Source organism: Rhinopithecus roxellana, chromosome 8 (genome assembly GCF_007565055.1).
Source record: "Rhinopithecus roxellana isolate Shanxi Qingling chromosome 8, ASM756505v1, whole genome shotgun sequence".
Taxonomy (NCBI): domain Eukaryota; kingdom Metazoa; phylum Chordata; class Mammalia; order Primates; family Cercopithecidae; genus Rhinopithecus; species Rhinopithecus roxellana.
Genome location: NC_044556.1, coordinates 35,573,156 through 35,586,175, shown reverse-complemented (window position 1 = coordinate 35,586,175; position 13,020 = coordinate 35,573,156). Strand labels below are relative to the sequence as shown.

Here is a 13,020-nt window from a genome sequence, read left to right as displayed (position 1 = left end):
AGATCCTCTCTCTGCTAGGATAAATTCTAGACATTCAGAAAGAGGGCTAATCTATTGGCCTTAAGTTGAAATCCAGATTCCATGAAAAGCACTGAACCCTCTCCTCACCCCCACCACCTTGGAAGCATTGGGACGCAGCAATGTTGGGAGGATGGGATTCTGTGCCACTGAGGGATGGCTCGCAGGTAAGGTGGCTATGTCTCTTCCTTACATCCGTGAAGAGGCAAAATAAAAAATAAATTGGAAGCACTAAATAGCCTATCTTCCTGACCAGGGCCCTCCTCCATTCTGCTGGCACAAGTGCATTCCCAGCTCCTGAACCCACAGGCTCTCTCTCTTCCTTGTGGGTTGAGCAATGTCTGTATTTACTAAACAGGCCCAGTGAAGCAGTACATTCCTTCCAGACCCAGCACAGCCTCAGGCACAAAAGAGGTCCTTAATAAATGTTTGTTGAGGTCTTTTCCCAGCAGATGAAAGTAAATAATTTGGGAAGAATTTGGAAGAAAAGTGACCTGGCCTCCCCTTTGGTAGTTTTTTCCTTTAGCTGGTGAAAGCTCCTTAAAGGACCTGGATGGGCTGTTCCAGAAGACACTCACAAATGTAAACAGAGACAAATGCCCACAGCCCATGCACACCTGTTTCCCCCTGTTAATACTTAACAGTTAGTAGCTGTTAAGTATTTGATTACTCCTTTCCTAGAGAAAAGCATTCCAAACCCAAAGGGAATATGGCTCATTTATTTGCTGAGTGGGACTGGAGGCCCACAGCCGCAGAAGATCCTGGCCCCACAGCAGCTAGAGAGTAAGCTCAGAGTGCTGTCAGTTCTCTCCTGCTGCCTCTCGCCATGATGGCGTAGTGGAAAAATGGTCAACAAGGCTGTTTCCTACTGTGTCCTAAATGCCCATCATGAGAAGTCCCAGGTAAGTCCAGAAAAATATTTATATTGTGGTGTTATGGCTGAATTGTGTCTCCAAATTCATATATTGAAATCCTAAACCCCAATACGTCAGAACATGACTCAACAGGCATACCTTGGAAATATTGTTGGTTCAGTTTCAGCCACTGCAATAAAACAAATATCACCATGAAGCCAGTCACACACATTTTGTTTTGTTTTGTTTTGCAGTGCATGTAAAGGTTATGTTTATATTATGCTGTAGTTTACTATGTGTGCAACAGCATTATGTCTAAAAAAAATGAACATACCTTAATTAAAAGATACTTTATTACTAAAAAGTGCTAATGATCATCTGAGCTGTCAGGGAGTTGTAATCTTTTTGCTGGTGGAAGATCTTGCCACGATATTGATGACTGCTGACTGATCGCAGTCATAGTTGCTGAAAGCTGGGCTGTAACAATTTCTTAAAATAAGACAGTGAAGTTTGTCTCATTGATTGACTCTTCCTGTCACGAAGGTTTTCTCTGTAGCATGAGATGCTGTTTGATACCATTTTATTTTATTTTTTGGAGACAATGTCTCACTCTATCGCCCAGACTGGAGTGCAATGGTGTGATCTTGGCTCACTGCAACCTCCACTTCCAGGTTCAGGTGATTCTCCTGCCTCAGCCTCCGGAGTAGCTGGGACTACAGGCACATACCAGCACACCCGGCTAATTTTTGTATTTTTAGTAGAGACAGGGTTTTGCTATGTTGGCCAGGCTGGTCTCGAACTCCTGACCTTGTGATCCGCCCACCTCGGCCTCCCAAAGTGCTGGGATTACAGGTGTGAGCCACCGCACCCGGCTTTGATACCATTTTAACCAGAACGTCTTTCAAAATTGGTCTCAATTGAAAGAAATTGAGGAAGACACCAAAAAAAATGGAAAAAATATTCCATGTTCATGGATTGGAAGAATCAATATTGTTAAAATGTCCATACTACCCCCCAAAATCTACAGATTTAATGCAATTCCTACCAAAATACCAATGGCATTCTTTACAGAAATAGAAAAAAACAATCCTAAATATATTGAACCACAAAAGACCCAGAATAGCCAAAGCTATCCTAAGCAAAAAGAATAAAACTAAAGGAATCACACTACCTGACTTCAAATTATACTGCAGAGCTATAGTAACTGAAACAGCAAGGTACTGGCATAAAAACAGACACATAGACCAATGGAACAGAATAGAGAACCCAGAAACAAATCCACACACCTACAGTGAACTCATTTTTGACAAGATGCCAAGAACATATACTGGGGAAAAGACAGGCTCTTCCATAAGTGATGCTGCAAAAACTAGATATCCATATGCAGATGAATGAAGCTAGACCCCTATCTCTCACCATATCCACAAATCAAATCAAAATGGATTAAAGGTTTAAATTTAAGACCTCAAACTATGAAACTACTATAGGAAAACATTGGGGAAAATCTCCAGGACATTGGTCTGAGCAAAAATTCCTTGAGCAATATCCCACAAACTCAGGCAACCAAAGCAAAAATGGACAAGTAGGATCACATCAAGTTAAAAAGCTTCTGCAGAGCAAATACAGTCAACGAAGTGAAGAGACAACCCACAGAATGGGAGAAAATATTTGCAAACTACCCATCCCACAAGGATTAATAACCAGAATACCTAAGGAGCTCAAATAACTCTATAGGGAAAAAAACTTATAATCCAATAAAAAGTGAGCCAAAGATCTGAATAGACATTTCTCAAAAGAAGACATACAAATGGTAAACAGGCATATGAAAAGGTGCTCGGTATCACTGAGTATCAGAGAAATGCAAATCAAAACTACAATGAGATATCCTCTCACCCCAGTTAAAATGGTTTATATCCAAAAGAAGGCAATAACAAATGCTGACAAGGACATGGAGAAAAGGGAACCCTATATGCTGTTGATGGGAATGTAAGTACAACCACCATGGAGAACAGTTTGGAGGTTCCTGAAAAAACTAAAAATTTAGCCACCATATGATCCAGCAATCCTATTGAAAGTAAACCCCAAAGAAAGGAAATCAGTACGTTGAAGAGATATCTGCACTCCTATGTTTGTTGCAGCGCTGTTTATAATAGCTGAGATTTAGAAGCAACCTAAGTGTCCATCAACAGATGAATGAATAAAGAAAATGTGGGGCTGGGCACAGTGGCTCATGCCTGTAATCCCAGCACTTTGGGAGGCCGAGGCAGGCGGATCATGAGGTCAGGAGTTCAAGACCAGCCTGGCCAAGATAGTGAAACCCTGTCTGTACTGAAATTACAAAAAAATTAACCAGGCATGGTGACGGATGCCTGTAATCCCAGCTACTTGGAAGGCTGAGGCAGAGAATTGCTTGAACCCAGGAGGCAGAGGTTTCAGTGAACCAAGATCATGCCACTGCACTCTAGTGTGGGTGACAGAGAAAGACTGTCTCAAAAAAATAATAAATAAATAATAAATGTGGTACATACACATATAGAGTACTATTCAGCCATAAAAGAAAAGAGTGAGATCCAGTCATTTGCAATAATATGGATAGAACTGGAGATTATTATGTTAAGTGAAATCAGCCAGGCACAGAAAGACAAACATTGTATCTTCTCACTTACCTGTGGGGTCTAAAAATCAAAACAATTGAACTCATGGACACAGAGAGTAGGATGGGTACTAGCTGGGAAGGGTGTTAGGAAACTCGAGGGGAGGTGCGGATGGTTGATAAGTATTTAATACAAAAAACAGAAAGAATAAGACTTACTATTTTATAGCACCATAGGATGAGAATAGTCAATAATAACTTAATTGTACATTTTTTTTATTTTTATTTATTTATTTTTTCTGAGACAGAGTTTCACTCTTGTTACCCAGGCTGGAGTGCAATGGTGTGATCTTGGCTCACTGCAACCTCTGCCTCCCGGGTTCAAGTGATTCTCCTGCCTCAGCCTCCCAAGTAGCTGGGATTACAGGCATGCGCCACCATGCCCAGCTCATTTTGTGTTTTTAGTAGAGATGGGGTTTCTCCATGTTGGTCAGGCTGGTCTAGAAGTCCTGACCTCAGGTGATCCACCTGCCTCAGCCTCCCAAAGTGTTGGGATTATAGGCGTGAGCCACTGTGCCCGGCTGCACTGTACATTTTTAAATAACATAAAGAGTGTTATTGGATTGTTTTGGTAATTCAAAGGATAAATTCTTGAGGGCATGTGTTAGGAATAAGGCTCAAAATCCTAAGGAAATCGAACACTCAAACAAAGGATTCTTAGCAAAACAATTTTACTTCTGTGCAGAGGGGTGGCTCCTTGGCCAGTCGCCATGAGTGCACATCTGAACAAAGGGGCACGAGAGCCTTTATTCCTGATGCAAGTCCTGCCCCTGTACACTTTCCTCATTGGCCGGGGTCGGGTCGTACAATCTAAACTAATCCCGGTTGGCTAAACATTTGATTTTTTTTAGATAGGAAGGGGACGTAAAAGAAAGTAGAGAGGAAGGGCAAGGGTGTCTGTAATGAGCTAGAAAGTTAGTCCTCTTTCCAAATAAGGAAAGGAATGTGAGCTGGTACTGATAACGATTGGTACTGTGGCATGCCTGTGTACCTAACAAAGGAAAAAAGGAAAAAAGGAGAAAAAAAAAGGTGGGGGGTAACTATGAATTAAAGAATAAAAGATTGATCAGATTATTTGAAGAGAAACCTCATCATATCCCACAGAGGAAAAAAAAAATTGGACACAATCCTCTCAAACCCTGTCACTGCTTTAGGTTATGTAATATTCTAAAACCTTTGTGGTCATTTTAACAATGGTCACAGCATCTTCACCAGGAGTGAACTTCATCTAAAAAAAAAAACAAAAAAACACTGTCTTGGCTCATCCATGATAAGCAACTCCTCATCCATTCAAGTTTTATCATAAAATTGCAGCAATTCAAAATGTCAACCTGGAGGAAAAAATGAGGCAAAATTAGTATAAGTAGAGAGTTTATTTGGGTCAAGTTTGAGGACTGCAACAGAGGATCATAGAATCAAGTTGCCCTGAACATATGCTCTAATTAGCAGCAGGTATAAGTGGGTTTTTAAAGGAAAAAAGAAGAGCAAGTTCCAAAGGTGTTTACCAAGAATTTACATTAAAATAACATAAGCTATTCATTGGCTATACATTTTCCTTTGTATCACAAATTCCAGGAACAAGAAGATCATGGGTGAGGCAGCGGCTCAGAAACAAATGTCTTTCAACAATTACCCCCAGGCATGGGTAGGTGTAAGTCTTTCTGGTCTGAGCTGTTTTTCTTTTCTCAAGTTACATCTTCAGGTTCCACTTCTAATTCTAGTTTTCTTGCTATTTCTACCATATCTGCAATTACTTCTTCCACTGAAGTCTTAAGCTCCTCAATGTCAACCATGAGGGTTGGAATCAACTTCTTCCAAACTCCTGCTAATGTTGATATTTTGACCTCCTCCCATGAATCACAAATGTCCTTAATGACATCTAGAATGGTGAATCCTTTTCAGAAGATTTTCAATTTTACTTTGCCCAGATCCATCAGAGGAATCACTATCTGGGGCAGCTATAGCCTTACAAAATGTATTTCTTAAATTACAAGACTTGAAAGTCAAAATTACTCCTTGATCAATGGGCTGCAGAATGGATGTTGTGTTAGCAGACATAAAAACATTAATCTCCTTGTACATCTCTATCAGAGATCTTGAATGTCAAAGTACACTGTCAATAAATCGTAATATTTGGAAAGAAATCTTTTTTTTCTGAGCAGTAGGTCGCAACAGTGGGCTTAATATACAACTGGCCCTTGAACAACACAGATTTGAACTATGCAGGTTCACTTATCCATGGATTTTTTTCAGTAAAAGTTACACTGAGCGTGCCTGCCTCTTCTGCCTCACTTTCCACCTCTGCCACCTCTTCCACTTTGCCACCTCTGAGACAGCAAGATCAACCTTTCCTCTTCCTCCTCCTCAGCCTACTTAACATGAAGACAGCAAGGATGAAGACCTTTATGATGATCCACTTCCATCTTTATGAATAATAAACACATTTTCTCTTTCTTATTATGTTCTTACTAACATTTTATTTTCTCTAGCTTGCTCTGTTGTAAGAATGCAGTATATAACACATACAACATACAAAATATGTATTATCGACTGTTTATATCATTGGTAAGACTTCTGGTCAACAGTAAACTATCAGTACTTAAGTTTGGGGGAGTCAAAAGTTATCCACAAATTTTGACTGTGGTGGGGGTCAGTGTCCCTAACCTCTGGATTGTTCATGGGTCAACTGTATTCAGTAAACCATGCTATAAATAAATATGCTGTCATCCAGGCTTTGTTGTCCAATTTCTAGAGCATAGGCCGAGTAGAATAGCATAATTCTCAAAGGCCCTAGGACTTCTGGATGGTAAATAAGCATTGACTTTAACTTAAAGTCACTAGCTGCTTAGTCATTAAGGGCTTAACAAGAGAATCAGCCTGTCCTTTGAAACTTTGAAGCCAGGCATTGACTTCTCCTTTCCAGCTATGAAGTTCTAGATGGCATCTTCTAATACAAGACTGTTTCATCTATATTGAAAATCTGTTGTTTAACACAGGCTCCTTCATCAATAATCTTAGCCAGATCTTCTGGATAAGTTGCTTCAGCTTCTACATCAGCACTTGCTGCTTCACCTTGAACTTTGATGTTTTAGAGATGGCTTCCTTCCTGAAATCTCATGAAACAACCTCTGCTAGCTTCAGACTTTTCTTCTGCATCTTCCTCAGCTCTCTTAGCCTTCACAGAATGGAAGAGAGTTAGGACCTTGCTGTACATTAGGCTTTGGCTTAAGGGAATGTTGTAGCTGGTTTGATCCTCTATGCAGGCCCCTCAAACTTTCTCCATATCGGCAATAAGGCTGTTTGGCTTTTTTTTTTTTTTTTTTTTTTTTTTTTTTTTTTTTTTTGAGATGGAGTCTCACTCTGTTGCCCAGGCTGGAGTGCAGTGGCGTGATCTTGGCTCACTGCAACCTCCTCTACCCGGGTTCAAGTGATTCTCCCACCTCAGCCTCCCAAGTAGCTGGGATTACAGGCTGGAGTGCAATGGCACGATCTTGGCTCACTGCAACCTCCTCTACCCAGGTTCAAGTGATTCTCCTGCCTCAGACTCCTAAGTAGCTGGGATTACAGGCATGTGCCACCATGCCCAGCTAATTTCGTATTTTTAGTAGAGATGGAGTTTCTCCATGTTGGTCAGGCTGGTCTCGAACTCCTGACCTGCCACTGTGCCCAGCTAATTTTTTTGTATTTTTAGTAGAGACGGAGTTTCACCATGTTGACCAGGCTGGTCTTGAACTCCTAACCTCGTGATCCACCCACCTCAGCCTCCCAAAATGCTGGGATTACAGGTGTGAGCCACCACATCTGGCGGCTGTTTTGCTTTCTTATAATTTGTGTGTTCACTAGAGTAGCACTTTTAATTTCCTTCAAGAACTTTTCCTTTGCACTCACAACTTGGTTAACTGTTTGGCACAAGAGGCCTAGCTTTTGGCCTATCTCAACTTTTGACATGCCTTCCTTCTAGTTTTTGGTGGAAAGAGACATGCAACTCTTCCTTTCACTTGAACACTTAGAGGTCATATTAGGATTACTAATTGGCCTAGTTTCAATAATATTGTGTCTCAGGGAACAGGGAGGCCCAAGAAGAGGGAGAGACTGGGGAACAGCCAATCAGTGGAGCAATCAGAACACACAAATTCATCAATAAGTTTGCCATTTTATATAGGTACAGTCCATGGCACCCCAAAACAATTATAATAGTAACATCAAGTATCACTTATCACAGATTATCATAACAGAAATAATAATGAACAAGTCTGAAATATTATGAGAATTACCAAAATGTGACACAAAGCCATGATCACATGTATTTGGAAAAATGATGCCAATAGACTTGCTCAATGCTGGTTGCCACAAACCCTCAATTTGTGAAAAAAGCAGTTTCTGTGAAGCATAATAAAGCCAAGTAAAATAATACAAATAAAATATGTCTGTATTTGGAGATAGGGTCTTCTAAGAGGTAATGAAGTTAAAATGAGGTCATTTGGGTGGAACCTAATTCCATATGACTGGTGTCCTTACAGGAAGAGGAGACTAGGACATGGACACACATCAAGAAAGATCATGGGAAGACACAGAGAGAAGGTGGCTGTCTGTAAGCCAAAGAGAGAGGCCTCACAAGAAACCAACCCTGCTGACACCGTAATCTCAGGCTTCTGGCCTCATGAACTGTGAAAAAAAAAATTAATTTCTGTTGTTTAAACCACACAGTCTGTGGAATTTTATTATGGCAATCCTAAAAACTAATACATGTGCTTTACAATTTACAAAGCTTTTTCTCATAAACTCACTTAAATGTCAAAACAATCCACTTGCATAGAGTATTATCCCCATTTTACTGAGGAAACAGACTCAGAAACTAATAGCCTAACATCCCAGTGTTCATGCGTGGCAGATCTTGGCTTGGCTCGGAGGCTTTTTGACTCCAGATCCCAGGTTCTTTCAAATGGACTCTGTTTCCTATTTGCAAAGTGCTTAGCACCATCATTTTCATGTTTTTCTGTCCATCAGCCATTTACAGGCAGGCTACAATCTGTTCCCTTAGTCTGGAGAGTGGCTGAGTGATGTGCTTAGGCTTACACAATGAGTTGGTGGCAGGAATGGCATTAAAGTGGCTCCTGAAATTCTGGGTCATTTTAAAGTAATGATTTCTTATTTTTCCTGTTCACTCAGGCAAATTCAAAGAGCCAAGAATTTCTGAGTAGCTTTGTTCCTGGTGCAGAACAGCCCCACCTCTAATGTCTACTTCAGGTGAGCCTGCCGCAGGTGAGCCAGGAATTCAAACGCTGAGAGCACCTGAAGAATCTAAGTTGTTTACAGGCTTCACTGCAGGGTTTGGCTCTTAAGGAGCTGTTTTTGACCCTTAAGGAGCTGCTTTTAACTGTCATCACCTACTGGGAGGAGAATTGACCAGGGAACTGAGTTCATCTGTGGTTTGCTTTCAACTTAAAATAGTCGTATCTTTTCCTGAGAATATTGATTGAAAAGTTGATATCAAAATAAGCAAAGGAGCTACACTAGCAAATTTCAGTGAATGAGGCTTTTTCCTCTTTGGGGGAAGGTGAAAGTGCATGATAGGTTAGTGAGCAAGATTTTAAAATTATTTTCTTACTTAGTGCACAAACAGCAGGAATAGATACCAGAATACATGAAAGAGGAAATTGTACCCACCATCCTCCCACCCCATTTTTTCCCTTTTTTGGTGTGTTTTTCTTTATCCAGATGTACATATAGTTTTTACCACTGCACTCATGGCAGAGATGAGATTTTGTATTTTCACTGAGCATCATAATATAACCATATTTCCACGTCACCACATAATCCTCATGAATTTTTATATATATATCCTCACGATTATATATATATATCCTGATGATTATATATATTTTTAATTTATTTATTTACTTTTTTTTGAGACATGTGTGCGTTTATTAGCTGAGCCACTACTTGAGGGGGATGAAGCAGGAGGAGTGGGTGGCCCTGAAGCCGGGGCGGCTGTGCTTCACGGGCTTGTTTGTAGGTAATGGAGAACTCGCCCAGGTAGTGGCTGATCATCTCCGGCTTGATCTCCACCTGGTTGAAGGTCCGTTGTAGACGCCCACCATGCTGCCCACCATCTCGGGCAGGATGATCATGACCCGCAGGTGAGTCTTCACCACTTCCGGCTTCTCCATGGGCGGTCCCTCCTTCTTGGCCTTGCGCAGACCTTTTAGCAGCAAATGCTGCTTCCGCCGCAGGCCAGGTTTCAGCCGCAGCTGCTGGCGCGCACTGTACAACTGTGTTAGCTGCTCGTAGGATGTGTCCAGGAGCTGCTCGAGGTCCACGCCGCGGTAGGTGAACTTGCGGAAGGTCCGCTTCTTCTTCTGCTCTACCTCTGCCATCTTGCCGGATCCTCAGAAAAATGATTTATATTTTTTAATGGCTACCTAATATTACTTGAAATGATGGAACCATCGTTTGTGCAACCAATCCCTTTCCCTTAGTCATTTAGGTTGTTTACAATTTTTCGCTTCAGGTGATACATCCTCTTCGCAGACTTCAGAAAAACAGCAGATTTGTGATTTAACTGGGAGTTTTCTGGGATCAAACAGTGGCTTCGTTTACAGGTAGGTTGCCGAGCGGCCATGGTAACTGATGGAGCAGCCACTATGGTGGTCAATAGGACTGAGTGAGAAGGGTACCCTGGGAGCCTGGAAGCCTGGGAGACAGCAGGGCCGCAGTCGTCCATTTCCCACCCAGTCTTTCCTGTCTCTCAGGGACCCCTGGCAGTTGCTCAGCTGGTGCTAAATTGAGAAGCAGCCTGTGAATATGAAGGGTATATGGCAGAGGATCCCAATTTGGCTTCTGCAAGAAGTAGAACAATGAGCTACCTGGGGAGGCCCTGTGCCTCCGACTCTTGCTGCTCCTTGGAGCTTCGGGTCTCCGAGAATAAACACCCAGTGTACTCTGGGGACCTAACCGCTAATCCCAGGAGCTGAGCTGAAGAGAAATAGTGTGTTTTGCTTGTTTCATCAAGCTGAAGTCTGGGTCACCTGATCCAGGCTTATTTTCTGCTCCTCTGCAACTTCTGCCTGAGGGGACAGGCAGTCACAGCCTGGGCACAGCCCTCCAGGTCCTACTGGGACCAGAAATTCCTTCTGGCTTTAGACTCCTCATCCTGGTGCTTCTTGCCTGAGCCCTTTGGGAAAGGCACCCTGTAGATGAGAATTGCTGACAGTTTGAGGGAGTGAAAACGTGCAGGAAGGCAGAGGATGTTCCCATTGCGTTTAAGGTCAGCTGTGTTTGGAGAGGATTCAAAATGCAAGCGTACTAATACAGTCACTGGAGGCCAAGTTAATTTATTGCCTCCTGGTTACAGCATCAGTCCCGCCCCTTAGAACGAGCTGAATTTTGGAGTCTAGTGGCCAGGCAGAATCCTATGGAACCTTCTCCAGCATCCTCTTCATGGTCAATCTCAAGGTCACTCAGGGCTTGTCTTGACTAGTAATAATAAAAGAAGCCAGCACTTATAGAGTCTTTCTTGCTTAGTACTCTACAAAATGCTTTACATATGATATCTCAAATAATCCTCACAAGAACCTTATAAAGAAAGGATTATTGCTGCCTCCATTCTATAAATGAGAAAACTAAGGTTCAGAAAGGTCAAGTAACCCCAAGTCACAGAGCTGGTAAGTGGCACGAATAAAAACTCAGATTTGGGCAGGCTTACGTGTACACGCTCCCTATGAGGGATCCTGCCACCTGCCAGCCTAGCCACAACCAAAGGAAAATAATAGCTCAACCCTTCATCAGTGCAAGGCACTTTGCTAAGGTATTTGCTTGCATTATTCTAACTCTTGAATGAGGAAACTGAATCAGAGAGATTCATTCATTTCCCCAAAGTCACACAGCTAGTATGACAGAGGCTATTTTCCTCTAAAATCTAATTTCTCCTTCTTGTACAGTAATAGACCCTCATTTTTAGCTGAGCATGTGGCCTTCTGGAGTTATGACTACATTCTCCAGACTGTTGAAGCTAGGTGTCCTTGTGACTAAATCGTGGGCAATAGGATGTAAGCAAAAGCGGAATGCGCGGCTTCCTGGAACTCTCAGCCTTCTCTCTGCTGCTGAAATGCAGACATGACAGCTTGAGCCAGAGGGTGCCAGCCAGTGCCATGATGTGATCAAGGCCATCAACAGCAGAGCCGCAGGGGAGCAGGAGCTTTGGTCCCTGAGAACACGCTGGAGCTAACTTGGGAATCTTGAGTTGGCCACCTCCAAAATTTTACATGAAAGAGAAAAGTAAACATCTAACTTGCTTAAGCTGCTATTGTTTTGGGGTTTGTCATTTATAGCCAAACCTAATCCTCATTAAAATAGTGGTGGAACTGGAATTTGAACCAGTTTACTCCCAAGACCAAACTTAACCTCTTTGACGTGCTATTTCTACTGTAAAACTCTATGCCCACACCAGTTCGTCTTAAAAAAAAAAAAAAAAATTATTTTCTCACATTTCTAGAGGCTATATCCAATATCAATATGCCACCGGGGTTGGTTTCTGATGCGGGCTGTCTTCCCTCATGGTGGTTGGCTGCCTTCTGGCTGCGTCTTCATATGGCCTCTTGGCTATGCTTGTGTGGAGAGAAGGTTCCCTGGTGTCTTGTCCTCTTCTCATGAGGACAATGGTCCTTTGGGATAAGGCCTCGCCCTTATGACATCACTGAACCCTATTACTTTCTTATAGACCTTATGTTTACTGGTTTATTATAAAGGATACAGATGAAGAGACACAGAGTGTGATTTGGGGGTAGGAGCATGGAGCTTCTGTGTCCTCTCAGGGTGCACCACCCTCCATGTGTTCAGCTATCTGGAAGCTCCTGGTTCATCTTATTACCAGTGTCTTCCATTCCCTTCCTTTGAGGAGTCAGTCAATATGTCCCAAGTGCTAGGCTCTGTGCGAGGGAATAAACCAAAAATATAAATATGAATGAGGCTTGGTTAGTGCCCTTGAGGAGCTGGCAGTCCATCTTGGAAGACAGATGGCTAAGCTAATAAGTGAAAGACAATGCAGTGAATTGTGTAATAGAGACATGGGCGCAATGTTGTGGGAGCCCAGAGGAGTGGCTCACTGCCCGGGGGTCCGGGAAGGTTTTGCCGAGAGTACAGCATACAATGTGGACATGCCAAGTGGCTGCTAGAGTATGAAGTGTATTTGCTTCTCAGTCACCAGCACATTTAAACCACGGTCCTCCGAAGAGTCTCGCTTGTCTAGAACATAGCCTACTCTCCTTACCCTAGAATTTTAGACTCTAATTCTTCAGCACCAGAGACCCCTAGTGTCAGCCCCTTAGGAATCCAGACTTTTTCTTCTTGCTGGACCCAAGGCCATGAAGAAAAAAGTGTGTGGGATCCCAAAGTTCAGCTGCCTCACGACAAGGAAGAAAATGGAAGCAGGAAGCCGGAAGGCCACTATCAGCAGGGCTAGACAAATAAAGATTCCTCCGCATAGCTGCGAAAGCC

General features: G+C 42.5%; 1 long non-coding RNA gene and 1 pseudogene across 1 annotated transcript; one reads left to right on the top strand and one right to left on the bottom strand.

Moving 5' to 3' along the window:
- The first annotated feature begins 727 nt into the window (after nt 1–727).
- LOC104658911 lies at nt 728–11,922 on the top strand. Its single transcript, XR_747510.2, has 3 exons — nt 728–920; nt 5,101–5,170; nt 10,037–11,922. It is a non-coding gene; the product is annotated as an uncharacterized LOC104658911 (long non-coding RNA).
- LOC104658910 lies at nt 9,465–9,905 on the bottom strand (annotated as a pseudogene).
- Nucleotides 11,923–13,020: the final 1,098 nt, after the last annotated feature.